The sequence below is a fragment of the Mugil cephalus genome, chromosome 1 (genome assembly GCF_022458985.1).
Source record: "Mugil cephalus isolate CIBA_MC_2020 chromosome 1, CIBA_Mcephalus_1.1, whole genome shotgun sequence".
Lineage (NCBI taxonomy): Eukaryota > Metazoa > Chordata > Actinopteri > Mugiliformes > Mugilidae > Mugil > Mugil cephalus.
In genome coordinates, this window is record NC_061770.1 from 18,889,803 (window position 1) to 18,904,159 (window position 14,357).

General features: G+C 44.1%; 1 protein-coding gene across 1 annotated transcript in view; it reads right to left on the bottom strand.

Annotated features, from left to right (window-relative positions):
- The window catches only part of pex14 (peroxisomal biogenesis factor 14), a 44,533-nt gene that overhangs the window by 25,458 nt on the left and 4,718 nt on the right, over nt 1-14,357 (bottom strand). The window lies entirely within an intron of this gene.

Consider the following 14,357-nt stretch of genomic DNA (forward strand, 5'->3'; position numbering starts at 1 on the left):
ACACCCAACAGTGAGGAAAACGACCACCTGACCACTTTCCAGCTAAATGTGTGGAATGACCAAATCAGCAGTTATAAAATTAGCCCATCAAGAGTGCCGGACAAATGGAGTATGGAGCTTAATTTGCTATTACCCTCTTAAAGACAAACTTCCATTCTTAAGTGCGCAGTGGAAGAAAATCTATACTTAATGCAGAGGTGATCATTTGTATCTAATAACTTGAGAATCCTAGGCTGAAAACTTCTGTAATTCTTCCAGTTAAAAACCTGCCATGATCAAATCACCCAGCCTGAATGTTGTAATGACTTGAAACGTTAATGCACTAGAACGTTAAATAGCATCAGAACATCAGTAGTTTTAAGTGCACTGCGTTCATCGATTCTATTATGTTTTCCTTCGAGATGCACCTTAATTTTCCACCCCAGTATGCATTTCCAAGAATTGGAGGGAGGAAAAAAAAATCTTCCTCAAATGGCATTAAAACATAAATTTGAAGTGGGCGCCATGAAGTGGCGCCTCCTAAAATAGATAAATATGTAAGAACACGGAGAAAGGGGAAACACACTGGAGGGGAGGTTTCGATGACTTATTATCGCACCTGTGGTCCCCGTGATTCAATTGTAAAAGTCATCCCTCTAATAGGTTGAAAGGTTTTGATTACTCTTCTTTTCTCTTAGTGTTGAAAGATACAAAGTGATTGAGCGCCCTGCCAGTGGTAATTCATTTTGGGTAATGCATTGCATATACTATGAACCCGTTTCAATCTGAAAGAATAGCAGTTTAAACTTGTCCACGGGGTAGGAGTGGCAGGCGGCTGTTTTAAAAAGCCGGATTTCTGCGACACCGCACAGTGCAGTGGAGAGTCGCTGCACGGGCATCTTTATGCACTCGGCTCTCAGCATCCAAAGGGGTCCTTCAGAAGCATGCTATATTGTAAATCCTCTGTCATATTAATGCAGTAATAAAACATCCGCCAGTGAATTTTATCAAAATGTTCCAGATTCATCCCATTCATCCCAGGAGAGGCGGCCACATTTTTATTTAGACACTAATCTGCCATTTCACCCGGACACAACCGTGTCCTTGATGTACACAAGGGTTACGCAAGAGGTATGGAATTTCCTGGATCTCTATATATGCTGAGGGCTTATTAAAGTCAGTCACCCGGAACCTTCAATGTGACAACCAGATTAAACCATTTGCATGGTGGACCCCCTCCACCGCCACCGCCACCACCACCACCACCCCACCCTCCAACTGATGTTCTGGGCCAAAAGATACAGTCAAAACACAGAGAAAATAACATCTCTGAAAACAAGACAAAATGAGTCTTTCGCTGTTTTTGGTTTGGGCAGGTGAGCCCGAGACGCAGCTTCTAGTGACGCCGGAAACCAGAGATAATAAACACTACGCCAGAATTTAATATTCTAATTTTAATAACATAGTGATGTAGCCCTGTGAGAGGTAATGACCTAATAGAGGAGGAATATGCTGAATGAGCAATCCTTGTTTACATCCGCTTAAAATTTCAGGAGCACAATATTGACAAGAAAATTGTATCAGTGTTAACAAGCGTAAGTATGACATCTTAGGTCAGCGGCAAACTAATGAGGCAAATGTCCATTTGGTTAAAACTGTAGTGGTAGATCTTCAGGGAGGGGAAAAGTGCACTTCTTAGCAGATGACATAGATGCTTTGCACAAGTTCCATCCAGACATCTCAATCAATTATAACCACATTGCACAGATTTCAGTCTTGTTATTGACTTATGGATCACCCCAGTTATAGTGTTGGGTAGCACACAACCGGGCTTTTAGGGGAGGCGAGATGGATAACAGTACAAGGCACATTTGGGTCGGCAACGTAAATATCTAAACAGAAATGAGGCGAATTACCCTCCTTGCAGAAAACTGGTGAACCATTTTTTTTCCGGTTCAAACGACAATTAGGCTCTTTTGCGAAGCATCTTTGACTGCTAATGCACCAGAGTGCTCCATGTTAAGAGCAATAATCTTTGCAAACCAGATAACCAATAGAGTGTCAGGTAAAGCCGAAAAAGAGGTGAAAACTCAATCACGGGAAGAGATAACATTAACCAACACACTTAAAGGGAGTGAACTTGATGAAAGGACAAGATTACAGAAATGTTATTGAGTTTGAATTGGACAAGACTTTGCACTGCACTCGTCTCAAAATTACAATTGCGATACCTCGAATTGTGAGAAATGAGGAGGAAATCCAATTACGTTCGAACCGCATTGTCAGACGCCTGAGGGAATCCGTGTAACCAGTTGTATATTTTCGCTCTAACTAGTAGCAGCACTTAACTATAATTTACCGTAATGCCTATAGTTATTCGGAGGTGCGTATAATGTATGTCACGAGCAGGATGTGTGAGCGGATTCTATATTGAAACGCGGAGCATGTGTTGCAGTTGTTTCTTTTGTCTGGTTTTACCTCAAAAGTTACGTTTCAGTTTTCGTACAAAACAGAACAAAAACAAATGTGGAAGATGCCTCAGAGGAGACACGAGTCAAGAGTGTTGCTTTCTTCAATTATTTAGGTCAACTCAAACCAACAGTTATCAAGCAATGACGCGACACAACTTGATATTCCATCGAAACCCAAAGTTGGCAAAGACCAAACAGCGGATGAGCAAATCTAAAATAAAGTAGCACATGTAGTTTTTGTTCCACAAAAGCAAAATGACATCTACTTGGCAACTCCTTATATCATGTCGTTTATTCTGCAACAAGATTCGGAGGTCATGACGGAACAAGAAGTTGAGTGGGTGGGTGCAATAGAGGGGCTAAAAGGAAATCATTAGCAAGTATAGGATTCGGTCTCAGTGTGAATCAATTCATTCCAAATTGCCCCGGCCTGTACATTTGTGGAGAAGTGCCCCTGATATAATAACAGACTGATAGACATGAACAAAAATTGTGTTAGGCCAGTCTCAAATTTCCCCCCCAAACACACGTTCGGAGGACCAAAAGCGAGTGAAAGTGAGAGACGGCGAAAAATGAAGCTCTATATTAATTTGGTGCTTTCATGGATGATTTGCTATCAGGGGCAGCTGTCTTAAATGACTTAACCCAATACCTTTCTGATATCAGAGCCCTGCCAGAAAGGAATTAAGTTTTAATGCAATTATTGTGTTTCCTTTAGTCGCCTGCCTGCTTGATGTGGCCGACAGTGCTTTTTAATCTTTTTAAAAGAGCGGCTTTAAATGCCCTTCTAATTGTGACATCTTTCCCGCCTTGATGTGACCTTTAGTGGAGGAAGCAAGGCCTCGTGGGAGCAGCTATAGGGAATTATTGACCCTGAGAGACATCAGGAAGCGAAGTGCGGACCGGGCCATTTAGATAACCCGCACACATGTTCAGACGGCGCAGGAGCCTTGATGGAGACGACCCACTCTGACAATGACTGTACAGAAAGAACTTTTACTTTCCTGCTTCATTGCACTGTTTGCGCAGCGGTTTGCGAAGAAGCTGAGAAAATCCAATGAAGACAGACACCGAAAGTGAACTTGTGCATCAGTAAAATCTGATAAAGGGAGTAGTGGTTAAACGTGGGCTCTTTCTCTACTACTGGAAACGCAGGTTGGTTAAGGCTAACGTGTATATATGTATATATCTTAAAACAGGACAGTAAAGTTAAAGGGTAAGTACATGGTTGGTTTTTCTGTGTACTATAATCTCTGAATGTGGTCAATCCTTATCGAATGGTCCTAACTTTTGAAATTTAAAGGTCAACATTTCAGTAGATGAAAAAAGGGTCATGGAAAACTTCATTGACATTTGCTATGCAAAGGTTTAAAAATAACATACAGTGCTGTATCAGTGTCAGAGCCATGGGCAAGGCTACGATCATGACATCAAAAGCGCATTATGCAATTTTTGTAAAGGGGGAGGGTTGGTGGACGGAAATCGAGCTTTTTTCAAGACCACTGCATGTGCAGAGCAAACTTTCCATTCAGCAGCATTTCCCTATCACGGTTCAGTCATCACAAACATGGAAAAGTTGAGTGGGTTTAGCCGTGAGAAACGCACAGAGCTTAAAGTACATGTGATCCAGCGAGGACAGATTTTTACAGCACGAACTTTAAAAACAGAGCAAAGTACAGACAAATACACACAGTGCAAACTTGTGAATTGCATAAGGGCCTCAAGGAAATAAAAAGTTGCCCCGTTCTTTTGGAAACATAAGCGACTTTTACGATCATGTAAAATTATATTTCAAAACTGCGAGAACACATTTTATGGTTCAGCTCGCTGGCTGATGATTTCACGTAACAGCTCCACTTCCTTTTGCATTGTGAGTTGAAGTTATTGCACGTCTTAAAAATCACAAAACTGCAGGGTCAAACCGTTTGCCGGGTTTTACTGATTCCGGTTTGTAAAACGAAAAAAAAAAAAAAAACTTCATACTTCATATGTGTGATAAAAAGAACTAAATCGTTTCGGTGCAGCGGGAGGACCCCGGGGTTCAAGCTAACAACAAGTGTCTGAAAAATAACACGAGGCAGCGACAACACAGCGATCCATTTCTTTTATTCGTGGTGGATCTGAACCTGAAGACAAACGCGTGGCAGGCAGCCAATTCAAAACTAGCTTGAGAGATACGACATAAAGCCGAGTCTGACATTTCTTAATGTGCAACTGTCAGTGGTGCTGCCTGGGGTTGCCCTTGCTAAACTAGCGAGACAGATGACTGTTTAGATAAGGACATCCCCAGTGGGGCCCCGAGAGACCAGATGACTAAAGAGCAGCAACTCTGCCAGTGACACCTCACTTTCACCCACTTTGGACAAAAATACTTATATAGCCCACACATTCCTTTTAATTCAGGTAAAAGGCCCAAACCATGAGGCTGGAGCTGCTCTGAGAGATGAGGGTCATCAGAGATTAACCCATGGCACTTTAGCAGTGTGGGGGGGGGGGTGCAAGAGGGGAGTCGCAGCGAAGCACAACAAACTACTTAGCTACCACAAAACACTGCAGCCCCTTCGCAGCTGCAATCCAGTAATGGATACTTCCTCAGCTCCTCGATTGGTCAAAATGTTTTCATACAATAATTTAATTCAGAAACACATTTACAAAGCAGGCGTAATCAATTTTAATTAGTTGATTTTTTTTTTTTCATTCGCATAAAATTTAATGTACTGCCATCGATCTCCTTTGTTCTTTAATGCAGTGCCTCTTTCCTGTAATTCGAAGCTTTTCTTTTTTCTTTTTTTCCCTTTTGCTGTTTGCGATGACATTCTGTGACAAGAACGAGAGCACTCACAATGAAAGTTTACAGTGCATACATGTGTGTATATATATATATGTATACATATATATATATCGGTGGAAACACCACTACGACATGGTCATAATGTGGTCTGAAAATGCGTCACGGGCGAAAAGAGTTTTGTGCCAAAATTAGACATCAAATATTTGAGGAGATGTCAAAGAGACGGTAGAAGAAGTGAGACTTTGATCGCTGATCGCGTTCTCACGATTCACATTTCCTTGAGATGAAAAAAAAAACAAAAAAAGAAAAGAAACACAACAGGGCTCACAAAATCAGAAAATGTGACCATAAGGTGATTTAGACATTTGTTACAAAACAAGACAAATATATAAACTGTAGTCTACTTAGTCTACTAAATGTGAGGAGCACAAAAAGCAAAAAAAAAGTTTTTTATTCCATAAACTCATCGATGCAGACGCTCAAGCAACTGCAGCAACGCGAAGCCGCCTCTTAAAGCTCCGTGCATTGTCCTGTGTATCATCAAGACCCACTGGCCTTTCACATTCAATTAGTTGATTGAGGCAAAACGCAAGCGGCACCGGCGGCAAACAACGTGGAGCTTGTGTCCGAGCGACACGCCACAGAAGTTGTGTTGCGGTGTCAGGAGAGAGGGCCGCCTCCGTCACGAGCGACTCACAGTGACAAGCCTGTCCTCCTCCTCCTCCTCCGTCGATCCGAGCTGCTCCGCTCGACGCAGACGCCCAACCCCGCAGTGAGCCGAGCCGAGCCGGCCGAGCTGAACCGCCGCGGACGGCAAATGGAGCGGGGAGCCGAATGGGGGGGGGGGGGGCGAAGATGCGGCGAGTTGGCATCGGCTCCGAGCGCAGCCTTGCCAGTCGGCCAAATTGACTAATAAAACTCGAATGGAGAGGACCGGCGACAATAGACAGAGAGGTGTGCTTTTATTGATCGAATTATTCTTTCTTGGGTGCAACCGTGCCACCGGATGGGAGTGTGCGCGTCCACAAAGACAAGTAGACAGATTGTGACATTCCAGTGACATTGTTATCGCGTGTCAACCCGTCTCCAGTCAATAGGCTGGATGCACTAATCATGTGTCTTGGATCAGTAATTTCATGGTCTTCAAAGGGGGCCAGGAATTGGTGGCATGACCCTCCGCGCGGGGTGAGACCCTTCTCTCCTCAGCCAGCGCCACAGAGTGAAGCGAGAGGGACGCGCGTGTAGGCAGGAGCAGAGCCAGAGAAGATGAACATCGCCATCTACTGGCCAGGGGTGGGAAGGGTGAAGTCGAGCGGTGGGGGCCGGTGGTGGTGGTGGGGGGGGGGGGTTAGGAAAGCCTGGCAGTTTACCCTTGCGGCCTGTCTTTCACTGAGACCTGTCAGAAACATTTAGACACACTTGCCAAGACAATGGGCCACACATCTACAGTGGCAGACAAGTCAGAGTGAAATCACCGTCAAACGAGGGAGGAAACTTAAGGCAGCGGTTCTTCATTTGGTTTTGGAGAAAGAGAGCGAGCCGGGTCTGTTCCTGATCATGCTAAGTGACAAAGAAAAATGTTGGCTAATTCTCTTTTTCTCGAGGCGTCCAACTACCGCTAAGAGTCTAACCTCGAGAGTAAGGCGAGCATGAGAAGAGAGTGCGGTGCTGACAGCATTAAAAAAAAAAAAAAAAAAAACACACACACACACAACAGCCATCAGGGTCAGAGCAGAGGAGTAACACTTGCTTTCTTTCTGATTTAACCCGATGTCAAAGAGAACACAAACCAGACAGCTCGTCAGATCAAATAATAATTCTTCATCTCAGCCTTTGTTAACCGGTTAGGCTGTAACAATGGAGAATGCTTCTATAATAAAACGTCACAAAGTGACAAAAGCGTGTGTAACTTTTGGTTTATCCTCGCCCCACCTAGAGATAATCCACCTCTTATGAGACAGATTTTTCAGGTTTTGCGACATGGTTGAATGGCAGTGAATATACAGCTATGTGACACGGATATAAGAAAAACAAGCACACTTAACTCCACGAAGCTGTTTTGAGTCACGCATTCCTTTTCTGCCAATAAAACTCACATTAAGAGTTGTTTTTTTTAATATGTATTTGATCTCCGACGCCGCGTTTCTCCTGCACTTTCCTACGGCGGCCGCGGCCAGATATTAATCTAAAGCTGAGGAGTTCCCTCTCGGTGACGTGTGCACGTCTCCTAAAATGGCAAGATTTAGTAGATAGAAATACCAGAACTGTGTTAAAAAACAAGAGGTAATCGGAGAAGAATGTTGCACGTCGCCGCTGCACAGCACCCATGCTCCTTGTGACTACGTGACAGTCGGAGGCAGTGGTCAAAGCTCAGGCGTCAACACCCATCTCGGCTCTGCGTCGCGTCACGTGGCGACAGGAGGAGGTGGCGGGTGGGGGGGGATACATGTTTTACCAGGCCACTCCGAAAGAATGAGGAGAGCGGACAACCCACAGCGAACCACTATAATGTCACACGGGGTGGCGTGCTCCAGCAAAAGGGGCTGAGTTGGCAAGCAGCTCAGCAGCAGACGCACACCTGTTCTGACATTTTCTGTCGACCTTGACACAGAAAACACATGACAATGCCACTCTCCGCATTTCAAAAGCACTGCAGCCCCCTTTACTTCCCCTTCTGCCGCCCCTGTGACACCTAAAACCACTTTCCACGCGCTTTCGGAGCCCCGTGACGCAGCGCTGCAGATGCAAGGAGGAGCGCACAGGATGCAAGTCAGAGGAGGAAAATCAAAAACTGAGACTCAGAGGGGGCAGACGGAGACAAACAGAGTCCTATATGGGGACGACCAAAGACCACTGGCCGCTGTCTGACTCTTTCCACAGGATCGCAGGCCACCGGTACCTCCCATAAAAAACCCCAAAGTCCACACTAAACACAATGTGGAGAGGACAGAAACGCCGCGGCTCCTCCGCTTGTTCGATTGCTCACTCCCACTCGCTCTTTCTTTTTGAAGTTCACGATAGCGCCACATCCATCCATCTACTGTTTTAATCAAAGAGAAAGCAAAGTAGGGCTGCCAGGAGAGCGGAACAGGAAAACAAATGCAATCTTCCTGTTAATCAGCGCATTAACAAGAAGTCGACAGTCTTGACGCAAGGCGCTGGGGAGGAGAGCCAGTCCAGGTGTCGGATAATTGTCAGTTGTGCCAGTGGCTACGGCAGACGTGTGCCAACCCTCTGTTTCGCTGCTGGTCTACACTTGCGCGCTATACCTTGACGACAGCTTTGAGAGAAAATAAATAAAAAGTCTGTTTTTTTCTTTCTTTTTTTTAATTTTTCACTGAAGAGTGCAGCACAAGCACAAGACACAAAGAGGTCTGTGTATTAATGAATTAGCAAAGGGAGTTCTGCATGATGGCTGTCTGTGGCGGACTATGAATGAAGGCATCCAGGTCCGGCTATAATAAGTGCCAAGTGAAGAGTAGCTCAGTTTTAGACATGCATGAAGAAGGTCTAGTTTAAATGAAAAGCCAGATCCGGCCTAAAAATAACACATCCAAGCTGCGTAACCGTCAAGAAAAACAAGTCCATACAGTGATTTTCCTGGCAGACAGCAGTTACATATGAGAAACACACAGTACCTGGAAAAACACCTCGCAAAAGAAAGAACCTTGTCAGAAATGATTCACGCGTTCCTTTCATTCAGACAAATACCTCCTTCAGCTGCAGGTGAGGATAATGTCATTTGAAGAAGAGGTGAATTGAAGGCGAGGCTCTTGTTTTCACTGTAACACGCCGAAAAACTCAACAGTTTACTGGCAATGGACTTCTAAAGTCGGGCTAATTAGCACTTAAGTGTCGTATTTTAGCAGGTTTTTCGATCATTTATCTCAGTTTCAGTATTCTGTCACTTTCATTTCAGCCCGCCGAGCAGCACGCTATCTCCTTTTTTTGTTTTTTTTTTTTCTCCAGATTCCTCAGATAGAGCCGCAATCTCGGGGCACCACACACGGAGAAACTCTGAAATCCCATTAGCATTTTGCTTTCATTATTTTTAATCAAACCCAGAAAACTGACACATATTAATTAATATCCATTACCAGTTTTTTGCCCCCTCTCCCGGAGAAGACGTTCGGGGAGGGGTGTGTGTGTGGGGGGGGGGAAGCAATTAACTTAACAAAATAATCAAAAAAATTGTTACAGAAATCGCTGATAAATGTCATGTGAGGTCCCGTCTAAATGTAAGAAGCGCAATACATTCTTGCTGTCATATTCCATTAAACTGCTATTACAGTCTTGATAGAACTATTAGTCACTACATTATTAATAACATTAATGTATTTACATTTTTGGTGTACAAGCCTGCTTTCATGCAATAATTTATGAAGGCGACTTCAGATATGTTATAACGCTCCCCATCTAGGCCCTTTTGTGTTTATTATTGATTGGGAAAAGAGTCAAAATTCCAAGTCTAATACCCCCTCTGCCCCCCCCCCCCCCCCCCCGACCCCCTTAATGTATTGGAGTGGGCTGTTTACATTAAAGGACTGGAATAAAGTGCATTTACATCTGAAGCATAAGTTCATAATTTACATTCCAACATTTATTAGAGGTGACAAACGAGCATTTGGTCCACTCGTGCTTTTCCACAATGCAGCACTCATTCAATCCATATAAATTACAGCTGGGCTAGGGAGTGCAAGAGCAAATTATTTTATTATATGTATGCATGTATGACTCTATAGGGGGTTACTAAGACAAACAGGGAATTACTTGATTAGGCCAACTGTGGTTAACAAAGAAAGAAATATGAGACCGAGGGTGAGGGCCAATCAAATTTCAGCATAAATGTTTGGCTCTAATTCAAATATCTAAAAACACACAGATCTTAGTGTAAAAGCTTTAGGCTTAACTGTCGCGCACCAACCTATCATGTATTTTATACTGTATAGATCTTTTAAGTGTTGCCGCTCCAATAGCTCACCATTAGCCAGCTCTAATATTATTCAATTAAATGAAACTTGCCTAAAAGGCAGTATTATATTACATAATTAGGCAGGGCAGCGTTTTCAGAAGTGTAGTTACAAATGCGCTGAGGGGATCCCGGCATTTGAACAAATATCTGGCGCTGTAGGGGAGCTTGCCGACAAATTAACAGCTAATAACTTACTGGGAAGCCAGATAAAAGGAGGAAAAAAATGTTCCCCAAAGTGTCAATTACAAATAATTTTTTCCTCTGATTTTTTTTTTTACACTTGCGACAGAACGATCTGCTACAAGGCATTTTGAACGGCACGCCAAAATTAACATGTTCATTTATTTCTATTTTTTTTTTTTTTAATTTCATTCCTTTTTAAAAACAAAACATCCATTCAGAGAGAGATAATTTAGCCTGAGCAGTGGGCGCGTTTAGGATAGCTCCGAAAGCATTAAGTGCACGGCTCCCTCGCTGCGAGCGCTGGCTGGTCCGGGAGCGGAGAGACGGACGGACGGACGGACAGGTGCAGGGGACGGGGGGAAACGGAGGGGGATTCAATCAAATTCATGTTCATTAAAATCACAGGACATCACAAAAATTGGAAAGATGCTGACAAATCAAAGGGTCTCAGTACCTGAATTACCATAGTCATTTACTTATTAAAGCCAGGATGCTTCCTGTCAATCAAGAGCCATCACATTCTCCCATTTGCGGCGGAAAGCCACCGTAATTGCTTCTCATACTAATCAACACAACTTGTGTAATTATGCCTTGAAAGTGACATTGGAGGCTGAGAGCGATGTGAGCAGTCTTGACAGCAGAGACATCTCAGATTCATCGGGAGATTTCCAGCCTCGCTGCGAGGAGACAAGCCACTCTCAGACCAAGTTACTCACTCGAGCAGTTTACAACCATAAACACAAAGAAAAGGCGATAAATCAGGCTGAAGTAATTACAAAGCAGAATAGAGAGTATAAAGGAAGCTCGGCTCAATAAGGCCACTTTCCCAAGTATATTGAGGCAAAATGCCTACGCTGTAATTAAACTGGTGTCGTATTTCTATCATTTCTTAAGTAAACATATTGTGACAGTTCACTAAATTGTGGGAGAATAGGAAATTACAGCTCTGTTACCAGGCTGTTTACATTAATACACTCGCTGAGACAAAAACCCTACAAATAAAGTCCTAAGTATTCATTAAAGTTTATTGAATTCGGCTTAATCACAGACTTTACATATGTCTCCAAAATGAACTTTGCGTAAAACTAGCTTCAACATTCCTCCGAGCACTGGAAAACTATCCAAACCATATTCCCAGGCTGCATCTGTCACGAGTCACACTGCGGCCCAGCCAGGAAGGTCAGGGGGAGGTCAAATTACTGCAACAAATCAAGAGCCGCGGGTTGTGACAAGAAACGCCATCTACATAAAATATGTGTATTATTGGCACAACAGTGACAACAGCTTCTTCTTCTTCTTCTTCTTCTCCGCTCGCTATGAACTTCGCAGTGAATTAGAGGCCTCTCGGAGCTTTCATCAAAAACCAAAACAAAAGCGCTATTGTCTCGGCTGGCAGCGCGGATCTGGTCCGGGTCAGCACACGAGGCAGAAAGAAAAGCCGCAAAACAAAAATAATCCGTAAAACGGGCTGGACTCATCTGTGCTCGTCTCTCGCTCTCTCTTTTTTTTTTTTTTTTTTCTCAAAGAGGAGGGTGGAACCAACAGATAAAAAAAGTCACCGACATCAAAAGGATGTCGACTGATAATTCTGGCATACTATGAGGGGAATAAGCGTGATGATTTCATCTGCGAACAGAAACGAAGATGAGAGATTTATGGCTCGTAAAAAGTTCAAACGACAGAAAACCCCAAATCCTTGTCTGTGTCATTCCTAACTCATGACCTCCAAACTTTAGCACATGTTGAAGACAAAGTAAGCGAAATGCTCTTTTGTGGCCAAACATGAGAAAAACAAGTACAGTCACTGACATAGAAAACAGAGGCTTTTACAGGAAAAGCCTCTGTGTGATTCACCCCCAGCGTTCAACCCTAATGAGTCAAAAAGTGTGACCTGCACTTAAACAAGAAGTCACAGCCAGAAGCTGTAAACTCATTTTCCCCCCATCCAAGCCAGCAACGTCGGCAGGACCTGGAAGATGTGCTCCGAGCATGCACGATAAATCTGACGTGAAATCATAATCATAAAAGCAATTAGCTGACCCTGCGCCACTCGTCCTTGGACATGACAGTGAGAATTCATACAGAGTCCTCTAAGGAGGCTGCAGCCGGGCTGGGCGAGGAGGGGAAAAAGTGCAACACAGCAACAATAAAATGGAGGGCCCTTCCTGTGTCATTAACCACAGAAACAAACAGCGCATGATGCACAATGAGTGCTGTGAAACAGAGAATTGAGCCTTTATGCTTTTCAAAGAGAAAACTTCACCACTGAAACAAACCGATGCACAGATGCTTATCAAAGCGCTGGTGCAGGCAGCGCGATGACGCTCCCGTACTCTCCACGCGCCTTGCAGGATTTACTCAACGTCGCTTCCTCGCATGATGCTTTCGAGTGACATTAAAATTGAGATTCGGGAACTCTCGAAAATGTCAAGGTAAATCTTCCAGCACATGCCTTTGATCTGTATCTCCTCGCGAGGCGTGACGCATGTTTGCAGTCAACGCGACAGTAAGGCTGCGGACTCTCGAGACGGCGAGGCGATCAGATTTATTCCACTTTTCTCTTTCAAGGAGCGCGCAAGAACTCGAGAAATCTCTCCTCTCACACCCTCGCATGCGCTCGCACACGCTCGCGCACGCACGCACGCACGCTTTCTCCTCGGCATCACTTCACTTCACACCCCACTCAGTAATTACAGCGAGGCCGAACTAGTGGCTGCCACCTAGTGACCGTCTTCCCCAATAATCATGAAATATCTCCATGGCTCGCGCCCCCACTCGGACCATAACTCTCCTTTACTGCAGACAGCTCCAATAAAGGATTACAATTACAATTAAAGTAATGAGCAAAGAGGAAAAAAGGAAAATCTCAGAAGGTTCCCTTGACTAACTAAATGGTAGCCTAGTTTCTGGACAGAATGGAGTTACTGTACCAGACTCATTACCGACTCCCATTTCTTATTCTACCCCAATAATTAATTTGGAGCGTGTTGAAACCTGGAGTTCTCAAAAATTAAAGTAATGGTTTTAAAAGTGATGAATGTGAAACAGATTGAAAAATGAATCATCAAATAAGAAGAAGAACTTCTTGTTATTTTTGCTTTATGGTGTCAGATGTGTAAAAAAAAAAAGGTGCACTTGTGGAGGATTTTCAAGCATTTTTCTTTTGTGCGTGTGTGTGTGTGTGTGTGTGTTGGGGCAGGGTGGAGTTTATAAAATTTATAATGCCGTGAAGGATACATGTTTCCATAAACACATGTTCCACGGGGAAAGTCATTGAGGACAAAAAATAACTGAGTCACGACCCGAGAGTAACCTCTGACTTCCTGGTATCACCACTGTGTTACATTTGTGTTACACCCACGCGCATGTGAAGAAAAAAAAAAAAAAAAAAAATAGAAAAAGCTCTCGTTTCGGAGCGAACATATGAGCAACATCTGTCTGCCTGCGAACCATGAGGTTCAGCAAAAGAGCCATCCGGGAGAAAGAGAGAGGTGAAATGAGAGGAGGGGAGGGGGGGAGAAAAAAAAGGGGGACAGCGGAGAGCCGAGGCAGTGGTACCTTCACGTCTTTTGGCTGCACCAATTACTGTTGGCATGTCCTCTCCGCCAACCAGCCAGGTCACCCACAACCGCCGCACTTAGCACGCCGCTCCTTTATTTCTCCCTCTATAGAAAGACGGCTATTGCACAGGGGCTACGGAAATTTGGAGGCTGCCGAGCCAAAACAGATCACTTCAAAGCGGCTTATTTAACGCTTGCTAAATTTTTCATCACAGTCGCTTAATATCCTGGGGAAGGAGAGCTTTTGAAGTTGCTGCGAGACCGGGGATGTTCTTCTTACAATTCTTTTTTTCCCCTCCCTCCGCTGTACTAAAATCCCCAAACCTAAACACGAGAGCACACACCCCGCTCGCACCATCTATGCCCACGCGCGCGCACGCACACACGCGCACGCACACCAG